Raw genomic sequence first — 12,407 nt, forward strand, 5'->3', positions numbered from 1 at the left:
CTCGTTTTTCCCCCCAAAAAAATGGTGGTGGGGGGAGTGTTGCTAGGGAGACGTGATGGCGGCCTACGGGGTGGCCCCTCGCCCCCCGCAGGGGCGCTGCCACCTGAGGGAGATGGCGGAGGCGGGAAGCGGGGGGGGGGGGGGTTGGAGCAGGTGTAGCGGCCATTTTCGCCGCTCTGCCTCCTCAGGCCGGCGGGGAGCCGGACGGGGGTGGAAGGAGGCGGCCGCCAGGCCCGGCCGTGGCTCCGGGTGTTTTCCTCAGACGAGCCGCGGTGCCATGGGGTGTCCCCCGGGAGGGAGAGTTGTGCCCTGCTGCCTGCCATGGCAAGCGACCCTCGGTCACCCAAACACAAGTGCTGGGGCACAGTCCCTTCCCTGCCTGGTATGCTGCAAACACTTCAGATTTTCATTGTTTTCTATACTCCGTATATCCAAAGTTTTCCGCACACCAAATTCCAAAGTTTTACACACACCAAATTTCCAGAGCCTTCCACACTCCAGATTTCCAGTTTTCTACACACCAAATCTCCAATGTTTTCCACACACCAAATCTGCAATGTTTTCCACACACCAGATCTCCAAAGTTTTCCACACACCAAACTTCCAGAGTTTTCCACACACCAAATTTCCAAAGTTTTACATACACCAGATCTCCAGTGTTTTCCACACACATCTCCAAAGTTTTCCACACCTCAAATTTCCAGTTTTCCACACACCAAATCTCCAATGTTTTCCACACACCAAATTTCTAATTTTTTTCACCCTCCAGATCTCCAGTTTTACACACACCAAATTTCCAAAGTTTTACACACTCCAGATTTCCAAAGCTTTCCACACACCACATCTCCAATGTTTTCCACACACATCTCCAAAGTTTTACACACACCAAATCTCCAATGTTTTCCACACACCACATTCCAAAGTTTTCCTTTATCATGAATAGAAAACCCCAAGATGTTGAAGTTCCTGCCACATCCTATAAACCCCATGCAAATTTGCCCTAAAATTTCTTTTTAAACCTACACAGGCATGTATTTTTAAATTGAAATTATTGACATCTAGCCTTAACTGTGCCAATTGCATTGGGCAGGGTAATATTTAATTTTCTTTACTTACATAAACTAGAGATGCATAAAGTTGCATGTTAGTGGCCTGTAAAAATGCACGTTATATCATGTAAGTGTAATTGCTTTCTGTTTCTTGCCATTCCATTAAGTATATATTCCAAAACATTTTTTTTTTCTTGTGAACTTCTTTCTCTGCAGTTCATGAATAAACCACAAAGCATACCAGACTTCAGAAAAGAAAAAGGAAAACCACAGAAGGCAGAATGAAAGAACAGCGTACATCTATACGCTACTAAAAAGCAATATTAATTTTGAGTCGAGCAAAATTACTATGATTACATACCCTAAAGAAACAAAAACCTGAGTTAATCTTTTATTCTAGAACACTACTTTCAATATATCTTTGTTTTTAGGCTAATTCAGGCCAAGGACTAAAAAGCATGCGTAACCACAATCCTATACAACTTGCTGAATTAACCATCCCCTGGTGAGGACTCCCAAAGTCTGTTCAAGGAAGGGTTGTTGTTTTTTTGATGTACTATTGATGTATATAAAAACTATAATGACATTATTACATTTCTGAAAAAAAAAAGCAGCGAAATAGTTGTGTTAATTATGCACGTGGTAAAGATAAAGCTACCACACCGATAGCAGCTTAGTGTAACACCTCCTCCTGACAGGAAAACAACATTCATTATGTCTCAGCTGAAAGTGCATTAATAAAACATGAAAGCTGGTTCCACAGAAGACACAAAATTTGCCTATATGGGTAGGAGTGGAGAAGTTTAATGGCTTGTGGTGAGGGAAAAGACCTTGGTGATTTCAGTGCAAATTATCTGAGATGCAAACACAACTGGAAGCACCAAACAGGAATCTGAAGTTGTGCGTGTAGTTAAAACATCCCAAATGTGCTTCTTGTTCTCCATAAATTGTGGCAACACAGGCTACCTGATGTTTTGGCACCTCACTTTAAAATACCTGAGGAAAATACCCTTTTTTTTTTTTTTTTGTCCTTTTCTTGCCTGCCATGGTAGCAAAGCTTGGTCCTTTCCTCACCCTGACATTTTAGACGTGTTCAGGCAGTGTCCAGACGTGTCCAGACGTGTCCAGATATTTCTCCATTTTATTTCCTCATGTGATTTTTGCTTGAGAGTTGTTAATTGTCAGCCACTAGCTGAGCCCAGAGCCAGAAAGGGTAATTTTCCATAAAGCAAATATTTTACTTTAAAAAAATCCAAATTGTTATAAAGAGAGTGAGGGGGTGGAAAAAAAAAATCCGAGGAAGCAGACCCACCTCTTCTCTCTGAGGTTCTTATTCAACTTCAAATATTTAATCCATAATAAATAAACACATCCTCGAGTCTTGGCAGGGGAGAAATGAAATTTCTCCTCTTGCTGATGCCGAGGGATCCGTGGATGCGCGCTGGGCACAGCCATGTCCGTCAGGACACGGAGCTGAGGTCCAGGCACAGCAGAGGGTCTGATGTTTGTGGGGCTGAGAGAAAAGACCCTAAATAGGAGTTAAGAATGAGTTTTGGGACATGTTCCCCTCCCCAGCGTTTGTTATGGTCTACCTTTAGCGGGTCCCTGCTCAACGGGGCGGTTTTTGTGAATCTTGTTCCTCAAGCTTATTTCTCCCTTGGCAATGCAGAGCAGCCTGAAGCACTTTAGCTGGAGCCCACCATAAAGAAAACATCCAAAAATGACCTTAAAATCTCCCTAGTGACCCTTACAGTGCTTTGGTTTCCATTTTGTGGGTCGCATAGCTGGCGAACCCCCTCAGGCTCTCATCTCTCACAGGATTCTTGCTTCCACTGGTTTGTTTCGCATGCAGTACCCGAGGATTTTCCAGAAAATATGTGGGACCTCTGGAGAGCAATATCCTGCCCTAAAAGCCATGCAGCTCCCTACATGATGCCCTCTGTCCTGGCATAGAAATCGGGGCAAGGGGTCTCCTCTATTTAATGAGCTGTGTTAATTAACCAGGATCGTCAACAAGCTGCCGTGAGTACTCCCTACTCCGTTTCGCAGGTACTTTTGGCTTACAAAATTGTTATGAAAATTTGCCAAGCAGCCAAGCCAAACAAACAACACCCCCGATATTATTTTACATGCGTGTCAAAAGAAATAACTTGCCGCAGGCAAAGCGGGCTGAAGGAATTTTACAAGGCTGCGTCTGATCCTCCCTCTCCCCTCCCTCAGACAGTTAAAGAAATGTTTGTGTGATGGAAGGGGTAAGGGAGCAGAGGACAGCTGCTTAGGAATTAATGAAATGTTATCGTGCGATAATGGATTTAGTTGACTGTTTGCCAGCGTTCAGATCTGGTGCGAATTGCTTTATGTGAAAGGCAGGGATTCCTAGATTATCCCAACCTCGGGCGGCTGCCGCTGCTCCTCAATCCTTTGAAAACCTGGACTTTAAAAAAAGGTAATTCGTCATCCCCGGTGGACAAAAGCCCACGGGGTTGTTTTGGCTGGCGTTCAGCCTTCATGGCGTGTGACACAGGCGGCTCTTAGAGGTGCCTCCTGACTGGGAGCGCCCGTGGGTTTAGGAGACCTGAGGCGAGGCTTGAAGCAAAGCCGAGCCCTCCGAAGCCCAGCTGATGTCTCCCAGCCAGGACACTCGTAAACAGGACATGAAAAATGAGCCTCAACTTTCACACGTTTGGCTTGTAGCTTATCCCTCGGGTATCTCTCACAAAGGGTGTTTGATTCATTTCTGATGGGAAAACAGCGCCCTGAGCTTGAAACTGTTGTTTTTCCTTCTTCCCACCCTTCCCCAACATACGCTGTCATTAAGCTGGAACTTGAAATGGCTGTATAAAATGGCCCATGTCCCTTGATGCTTTTTTTTTTTTTTTTCTGCCTAAAAGCATTGAGATATAATTCTAATTTCTGCTTATCAGATAAAAGCCGTCAACTTGTGCCAAGCCAACCAAAGATTTTTTTGTCTGGACTCAGACAAGTCACAAGAAGGTCTCACGGACAGCAGGATGTGCGACGGGGACCCAGACAGGCACTTCTTCTGGTCAGTTGAGATCGCCCGTGGTAGCCAAACTTGGCTTCGAGCTTGAATTTTTAGATCCGGATAGCTTTGGACAGCACCTGCGGCTACAGAGCACAATCCAGCCCTTTGCCCTGCCTTGTCCCCAAAAGTTTGGCTCGTGTCACCCCAGAGCAATGTCAACGGTCCTAAGCAAACGCGGCAGAGCACTTGTGGGTCTCTGTGCCTAAACCTGGAGCAGGAGCAGGATCTAAACCTCCCCAAACCATCCCCGTTTGGAGAATAAATGGCTGATGGTCGGGTCTCAAGGTGCATTGGCTAAGATGCCGATACGAGACCCTAAGATGTGTTATTGCTGCTGCTGCTGCTGCTGCTGCTGCTTGTGAGGTCTCCTGGAGAATGCCTTGAAGAATGAGACTTATTTTCCGGGTTTGCACAGCTAAAATCGGTATTAGCAGCTGCAAAATTATCCTGCCTTTTGAATTTATGTGCTCTATAATTATCTGCACAATAAAACTGCGAGGCATTAAACTCCAGTGCAATTTGCAGTTGATGGGGAATTTACTTGTCTGGCCTTCAAGAACAGTGGCTGCTGGACAACATTTGAGAGCTGCAGGACTTGGTCAGTTCAGCCACTTCTTCCCTCGCAAGGGAGAGACCAGAAACCTCCCTTTTTAAAGTTATTTTCTCTTTCTGTTTCTTTCCTCTTGGGCAATGAGCGGCGATTAGTCAGTATTCCTTCCGAGCTGTCTCACATTAAACCATGACGATGATGTTTATGAGGTTTCCATCGCTGCACTGGGATATTTGTGCTTTGGTCTCTCTCTATTTTTGCCAAATTGAAAAGCGGATACATTTTCATCGCATTAGGTTTGCGAAGAACCAAAAACCTTGAACCAAAGCCTGGCATACAGGAGGTTGGTTAAGTCTGAGATGATTTCCAAGTGACCTCATTCACTTTAGCTTTACCCTGGTGAAAGCTGGCCAGAATTACTGCCCATTCACACCAGTGAATACAGAAAAAAGACCGGACCAGGGAGCTGTGCTAATTTTCTCCCTGAGCAGGCTCCTGCAGTGTGCTGCAAAGCCGACTGAGATAGGTCCCAACCGAAGCCTCACCTGAGGGATCTCTCTGTTCCCTAGTCCTTTCTCATAACAAAACAACCTTTCGGGGGTTTAACTTATTTATAGGTGATGCCAGTTCGGGTAGTTCAGCGCAGAATAAAATGTCGTGTTTTATCTGGTCACGACACAGATGCCGAGCCTATAGCTCGAGACACTAAGCCAGGACTTTTAGTTAACAGATTGTTTATCCTTACTCATTCCTCCTTCTTGTCTTGCAGCCTTTTAGCTACAGCTGAATCAAAAGCACGCAGGTGTTATTGGGCACGTCTGTTTTGATCGCCGAGGTGGGACCTGAAACCTCTGGAGCCTTCCTGGAGGTCTTGCTTTTGCTCTTTGTTCTGCTAAGGCCTGTTACAACCACACGGTGTGACTTATCTCATCTCTCCCCTTGCCTAATCGGTACCGTACCTAATCAGTGTTTGCAATATTCTGGGTCCCAGCATAGGCAGGATTTCAAATTGTTCAGCCCTGTGTCATGAAAACGGCACGTGGAAAAGCACCGGCGTTTTCTGTGTTTTTGGAGAATCCTGGGGAACAACTCAAGGCATCCACCGAAGCTAATGACTTCTCTAGCCGTGACTCAGTGTTAGCGGAGGTCTGTGAGCAGTCACAAAAATAGACCGGGTTGTACCGACTATATTCATCGTTTTTTTTTTACATTCCCCTGAAAACATGAGTAACGCTCACCTGGGTGATGGAAAAGCGAGCTGGATTGGCACTGGTTGGCAATGGGATGGAAAATTAGTATGTAAAGAACCTAGTGATTAAGATAATAAAAACAATGTTAAGAGTCTTAGGTGAAGCCAAGTTTTATAGCCCTCGAGCTTTTAATTGTGAAATTCTTGGCTCTCATTTTGTTTCTGAAATAGAAATCTATTTAAATGACTTAAGCAATCCAGGTTTCAAGAATAACCTGGAGCATGCTGTTGTCGTAGTTGTGACGGAGAAACTGAAACGACTTGGGCGAATATTTTTTATTCTAATTACTTGAATTTCCAAACACAGCCAAACAACTGCGGACCCTGAAGTGTTTCATATTAAAGCCATTTTAAACTTAGAGGAAAAAAATGAAATGCATTTCCAAAGTCCACAGTTGTTTGGAGTGGAAACTAAAATCCTCAGCAAAACACTGATTTTTTTTTAAAGGTTCTTTTAAGCAAGTCTCCCCTAGAAGGTGGGTGGAAAATGTCAAACTCACAAATTCTGTAATTTGCTCCAAAAAATTGTGTTATTATTTTTCCTTTTCCCTAGAACTGACTATCACCCCAGTCGTGAATTTTCAAGTAATGTTTATTTGGGGGAATCCCTCTACCTACAGTGTGGAGACCGCACGCTGCTGTTCTTGAGCTCTAGCTTCACTTCGCAGTGACAATGATTTAAAATCTATCTGCTCTCAAAAGGGGTTCTTCTGTTCCTCTCCTTTCATCTGCTCGTTGTATATGCTCAGGATTAGTCCGTGTGTCTAGCCAATTTGGTGGGAAACCCAACATAAAAAGTGGGCAGGTTTCTGCTGGATAAACTGCGCACATTGACTCACGCCGCGGTTGCTAAACCTCATTTCAGCCTGCGGAGGCTGGCAGATAACGGTCAGACCCTTTCACATAGTATTTTCTCTCCCAGGGGAAGTCACGCTCCCGTTCTCACTTTTGACCCCTATAAAACCAGCTGCGTTTCCCAGCTTCTTCTGAGCAATTTCATCATTTTCCTTGTACGCTTCCCGGATCATCCTAGAGCCACCACACAGCCTGCTGGAGGGGGACCCAGAGGTGCCGTTGCTCTTTTTTTAGAGCATTGCCAACAGCAAACGAACCAGGAAGGTAACAGAGACATCCTTCCCCGATGCTGTTCTTATTTGGGCAATCCTATCAGTTCAGCACCTTGTTCCTTGACTTGTAAAAGGAGTCTGGCAGCTAAATTCCTAAAGTAAGTACCTCAGAGACCCAGGACTGCATTGGTAGGACCAAAAGTTTTGTCCCCTTGACTTTTTTCTTCTATAATTAGTGAATCAAACACAGCAGGGAATATTTTCTAAGTATTTCAGGGTAGAAGTAAAAATCCTTCCTCCCTACATGGGTCTCAGCCCTTTCTTCTGGCCTGTCAGCGTCTGCGGGGTGCAGTCGGATGCTGGGTGCAGACGGATGCTCTCCCAAAGGACATCTTGGCGCTTACCTGGGCCAGAACACAGAAAAATTAAAAAATTTCCCTCCCCACACACACAAGCGCATGCAGAGCTGGTAGCGCTCTTAGTTTGAGGGTAGAAAGGATGGGGGTGTTGATGCTATAGAGACAGAACCTCAGAAGGTTCTGAGTGGAGATTACTGGCGACATCCGGAGCAGACGAGGTTGTGGCACAAGATGAAGAAGTTAATAAAACTGAGAGGAGAGGAATTCTTAGCAATGAGAGCAATGGGGGTATTTTAACGAGCTCCCCGGGGAAGCAGTGTTGCTGTGCAGAACTTTGAGAACAGACCAGCAGAAATGGTTTTGAGGAGTTTCGATTTTTCCCATCAAGTAATCAGCTTTATTTCTGCAAAAGTGGCCCTCCCCAATCGCAATTAGACAAGAACTGGCCTGAATGGGTTGCTCTGAATTTGAGCGAGATATTTTCTTCCAGCTGGCAAAAGTTTCATATATTTTCCTCTCTCTTCCTTTCTCCTCTTAGTGGTTTTGGTCAGACCAGAAGCGAGCGATACAGAATCCGCCAGAAAAAATGTTTTCACAATTGAGATTTTCATAAATGCCTTTCAAAAACTGCCAGTCAGCACCCTTGGAGACAGAAATCCGCTCTTGAACTCTACAACAGGTACGGAGCAGACACCAGCTCTTATCATCTATCTGTCCGCCTCAAACCAGAGACCTGCTGGACTCTTCCTCTTCTGAGAGGGGCACACGTGTTTTGTAGGGGATATCAGCTTTCCGTCACCCCCTCTGGTTTGTTTTGAGCTTTACTTCCCAGAAATGAGAGCTGCTGCTACTGCTTCCCTTTCGCTCCCTTCCTCCCAGCCTGCTCCGCTTGCTGCTAGCCAAGAGCTCCCCTAAACCACTTCTTCTTACAGGTCTGTGTCTTGTTGTTGACTGCAAAATTCAAGCAGACGTTTTCCTGGGGTTTAAGCAGATAGAAGGTCTCTCCACCATGTGCATGTACGCAAAAAGAATTCCACAAAATCAGCGTTCCAAATGAGCCCCCTGCAGATCTAAGCGCTTATTTGAACGAATTCCTAGAGTTTCAGCTGCCCTGTGATTTTGATGTCCCTCTGAAGTGCAGCTGAAACCCAGAAGTGTTAAAGTTATCACGAGGGGGGACAGCAGTTCATGAGAACATGCCAACCTCACGTCCTTAGGAAAGTGGCTTGAAATCCAGAGACAGGGACAAGCCCGTAAATCGTCGTTCCCAGTGTTTCTTTGGCTTGGAGATGGAGGATACATTCACACACCTGAAGTTGTGCTTGGCCCAGCCCTCTGAGCTCCGTGTGAATTCTGCACTTGAAGCCAGCCCCAGGAAAACTTTCAGCTGTTCCGACCTTTGCTTTCAATATCTATGTAGCAAAAAATTCAGAGCTGGTGGTAACAGACCTCTGCCGACTGTGCTGTTAACGCCAGGAGGAAAGCGAAGCTACTCGGGTGATCCGTGAGCATTTCCAGCTCATTTACTTGAACCTCACAAAAACTTCGAAAGGACTTCACGCGTTGCTGGGATGGATATCCCGCCCCCCCATCCCACTGGTGCTTTGCGTCATTTACCCTTTTACAGATCAGAAATGCTGCGCAGCTGCAGACATTCCCGTTCTTTTCAGAAAACCCTCCGACAGTTTCTGCGTGGGGGTGGCGCCGTTGCAGTCATCGCCTTTACTTTCTCTCTAATGACCTACGAGTATCTCTTGTCTCATGGAACTGAGTGTTGTTTGCTTGTTCACAGTTTCCTTTCCTTCCGTTTTCCAGCAAAGAAAGTTTGCTTAAGTGTTTTTTGTGAGCTCTTTCAAGATCCCCAGAAGGATGATACAGGAAACAGAGAGTTTCCTTTCTGTACAAACTTCTAGGGTGTTCCCATAATAGCCTGAAATTTATCTGCCCTCCGCAGCCTGCAATTGGACAAAAAAATTAATGAACTGTCAAGGGATCAGGCAAAACACAATTAACATATCAGAGAGAGGAGGGCTTGCAATAAAAAAGAATCCTCCACTCACACAGCACCTTTCATCCCAAGGCATGGTACTCATGTTGCCAAACACTTCCCTTTCTCTCCTTGTGTTTCCAATTACTTTACAAGTTGGCCACGCTTTAACCATTGAGCCTGAAATTTTCCATAATTGCTCTCCGCCTCAAGTTGATTTTTCTTTTCTTTTCTTTTTCTTTCTTTCTTTTTCTTTTTTGGAGAGGAGCGAAGGGAGAAAATTTACACACACAAACCAAACCAAACCAAACCAAACCAAAAAAAAGAAAAACAGCCCTTCCTGAAAGGTGGGGTCATTTTTTTTTTTTTTTTTTTTCACCGAGATTAAAAGCTAAAGCAGTAGTTTTATGAACGTTTAAGCTTTCTGTCTCTTTATTTTGAAGAGCACTTTTGCGCCGCAGGAGGCTGGAACAGAAAGGAGACGCTTGGCACAGTAGCCGTGCCGGGGATCAGAGCCTGTCGCTGTCTCCGTGAAAATGCATCTGGATTCGTCCAAATCCCAAACCACAGACCAACCTCTATTTACATCTATCGGAGGCGTTGCCTACACCTATTTTTTTTTCTTCTGCCTGCTTGCTGCAGCGCACGTAGCCCCTGCAGCCCCCCAAAAGCAGCCCCCCGTGAGCTGAACATCTGGCCGGCGCGGGCAGGAGAGAGCTTCTCGTCTTTCACCATTTCACCCTGGGTGACCTGGCGCCGTGGGTGAGAGCTGGGAGGATTGTAGCACTGCGAGGGAGGGCAGGGCCCGTGTTGAAAGCCGACAAGGTAGAAGTGTGAGTCACTAAAAGGCAAAGACCAAACACTAAAGAAACAATTACTTACATATTTAAACAAAAAAAATAAAAATCGCTTCTGGAAGGCACGTTCGCCTGATGGCTGACACTCCCTAGAAGAGCGCGGTGTTATTCCAGAAGTCTCCCATGAGGTGAAGAAACCTTGCCAGAAATAATTGCAGATACGGGGCTGGATAATTGCTCAACGCGGTGCAGGCTGAGAGCAGAGCGGGAACCTTTTCTCTCCCTGCCCACTTCCTCGTTTTTGGGGGCTGCGCAGCGCTCGGGACACCGGGGCTTGCGTTGGCCGGAGCATTCATGGCAGCAGGCAAAAAAAAAAAAAAAAAAGAAATGCTTCTTAGCAACAGCTTCGCAGCATCTGTTATTTCCAAGTCCATTCATAAAAGCAGTTAGCCGAGGCCGGCCGCTCGGCGTACTCATTTCTGCGAGGAGCGGAAAGCTCTTGACTCGCTCGGTGCCTGCAGATTGCATCCACTCGTCGAGCAATAAAGAAAATGGCTCGCAGCCACTTCAGGCTCCAGCGCTCCCGTTGGTATTCTCCGGTTACGGAGGTCAAGGGGCTTACACGGGGCGGAGAGGATGCAGATAACAGCTTCGCCTCCCCTCTCAGAGGGCTTTCCTCCGGCAGCAGAGACTGAGTTTGGGGAGCAGATGCCGCGTGGCATGGCTTGGGTGCTTCGACAGCACACTGATGCTCCTGCATCGCGGGCGTTGCATCAGGCAGGGTTTTGGTGCCTTTATTTTATCCATAATTCCCAGCTAACCCAAAATCAGATGCTCAGTCTGCAGCCAGGAATGGCAGGTCCATATATGCACAACTCCCCATATCTGCGTGGCCACAGGCAGGAGCTCCTACCCAAATTTATTTGGGTAACACCACTTAGCGCTGCAATAGTTTCTATTAATTTTCTAAAACAGCTTGGGGGTGATTCACCTTTTTTTTTTTTTTTTATTAAGAAACAGTATTTTTCTTTCCAAAATCGTATTCGTCACCGAGAAAAGGCTGTCTTTACTGACAACACGCTGTACACATTCAACCAAAAAATATCCTGCGAAACCTTTCCTTAAAATAGTCTCCGAGGAAAAGTGAAGAGGTTCTGCTACAAAACCTCCCACTGCAGAGCAGGAACCCGAGGAGGACAGTTGATGTATGTGGGAAGTGGGTTTGGAAACAGGAGCGTGCTGGAGCTCTGACATGTTTGGCTCGCAGGAGGGAAGGTTGAAAGGGATTTGATCAGTCCCCAGAAATACCTGCTGCAGCAGCAGGTGCCAGGTTTTAGCAGGCTGCCTAAATTATTGGACAAAGAGCTGCGCGAGTCGTTGGCTGGAGACAGAAACACGAGATGTTCCTGCTGGAAATGAGGATCAGAGGTTAATTAACTATAGGAACACCGTACCGAGGGAGCCATCCCAGGAATTCCTACGTGACAGCTTGGGGGCGTTGACATTGGGTATTTTAGGTGTGCAAGGAAGACGATCACCTCGCTGTTGTGGAGGTATCCACTTTTCTGTTGTGTACAGAGGGATTGCAGAGGCTCCTGCCCCAAATATCGCAGAATCCCAGACTGGTTGGGGTGGGAAGGGACCTCTGGGGCCATCTGCTCCAGCCCCTGCTCAGGCAGGGCCACCTCCAGGAGGGTGCCCAGGACCACGTCCTGGTGGCTTTTTGAAGATCTCCAGGGATGGGGATCCACAACCCCTCTGAAACATCCTCTGGACTTTTCCTGCTCATAATATTGTGGCTCAGCCCCGAGCTGGTGGCTGCGGAAGATTAATCGGGGTGCCCAGCTTGTGAGGAAGGGCCAGCAAGCTCAGGGCTCGGAGGCTGGAATGGTGACAGCCTGCCAGCTTTGCTCGTCCCCCTGGGATGTCACCAGATCGCTGTCACATGAGTGTGCCGTGGGTGGGGGAATGCCCCGAGCACGGTGCCGCTGGCTGCTCAGCCTGTTTGCTCACGTGGTAAATCACGAAGACAGCCTGACGATTGCTCAAGGTGCAGCCTGAACCACTTGAGGCTCCTCTTCGGAGGCGCAGAGGCTTTGAGGGGTTGAGCAAAGGAGTTTTTGTAAAGTTTTTAACTCCGTAAAAGAGCAGAAAGGCGCATGGTGCTGCCTCTCTGCTGATGGTACCGGCTCCTTTAGCAGCTCGGCTGCATCTGCTTGGTGATGAGCCCAGCTGAAAGAAGACAATTTGGATGCAAAAAAAAAAAGAAAAGAAAATATCTTGGTCCAAAGCCGGAGCCGACT

General features: G+C 46.6%; 1 protein-coding gene across 1 annotated transcript in view; it reads right to left on the bottom strand.

Moving 5' to 3' along the window:
- SLC45A4 (solute carrier family 45 member 4) overlaps positions 1-12,407 on the bottom strand; it is an 82,188-nt gene that overhangs the window by 60,609 nt on the left and 9,172 nt on the right. The window lies entirely within an intron of this gene.

The sequence above is a fragment of the Cygnus olor genome, chromosome 2 (assembly GCF_009769625.2).
Source record: "Cygnus olor isolate bCygOlo1 chromosome 2, bCygOlo1.pri.v2, whole genome shotgun sequence".
NCBI classification, from domain to species: Eukaryota; Metazoa; Chordata; class Aves; order Anseriformes; family Anatidae; genus Cygnus; species Cygnus olor.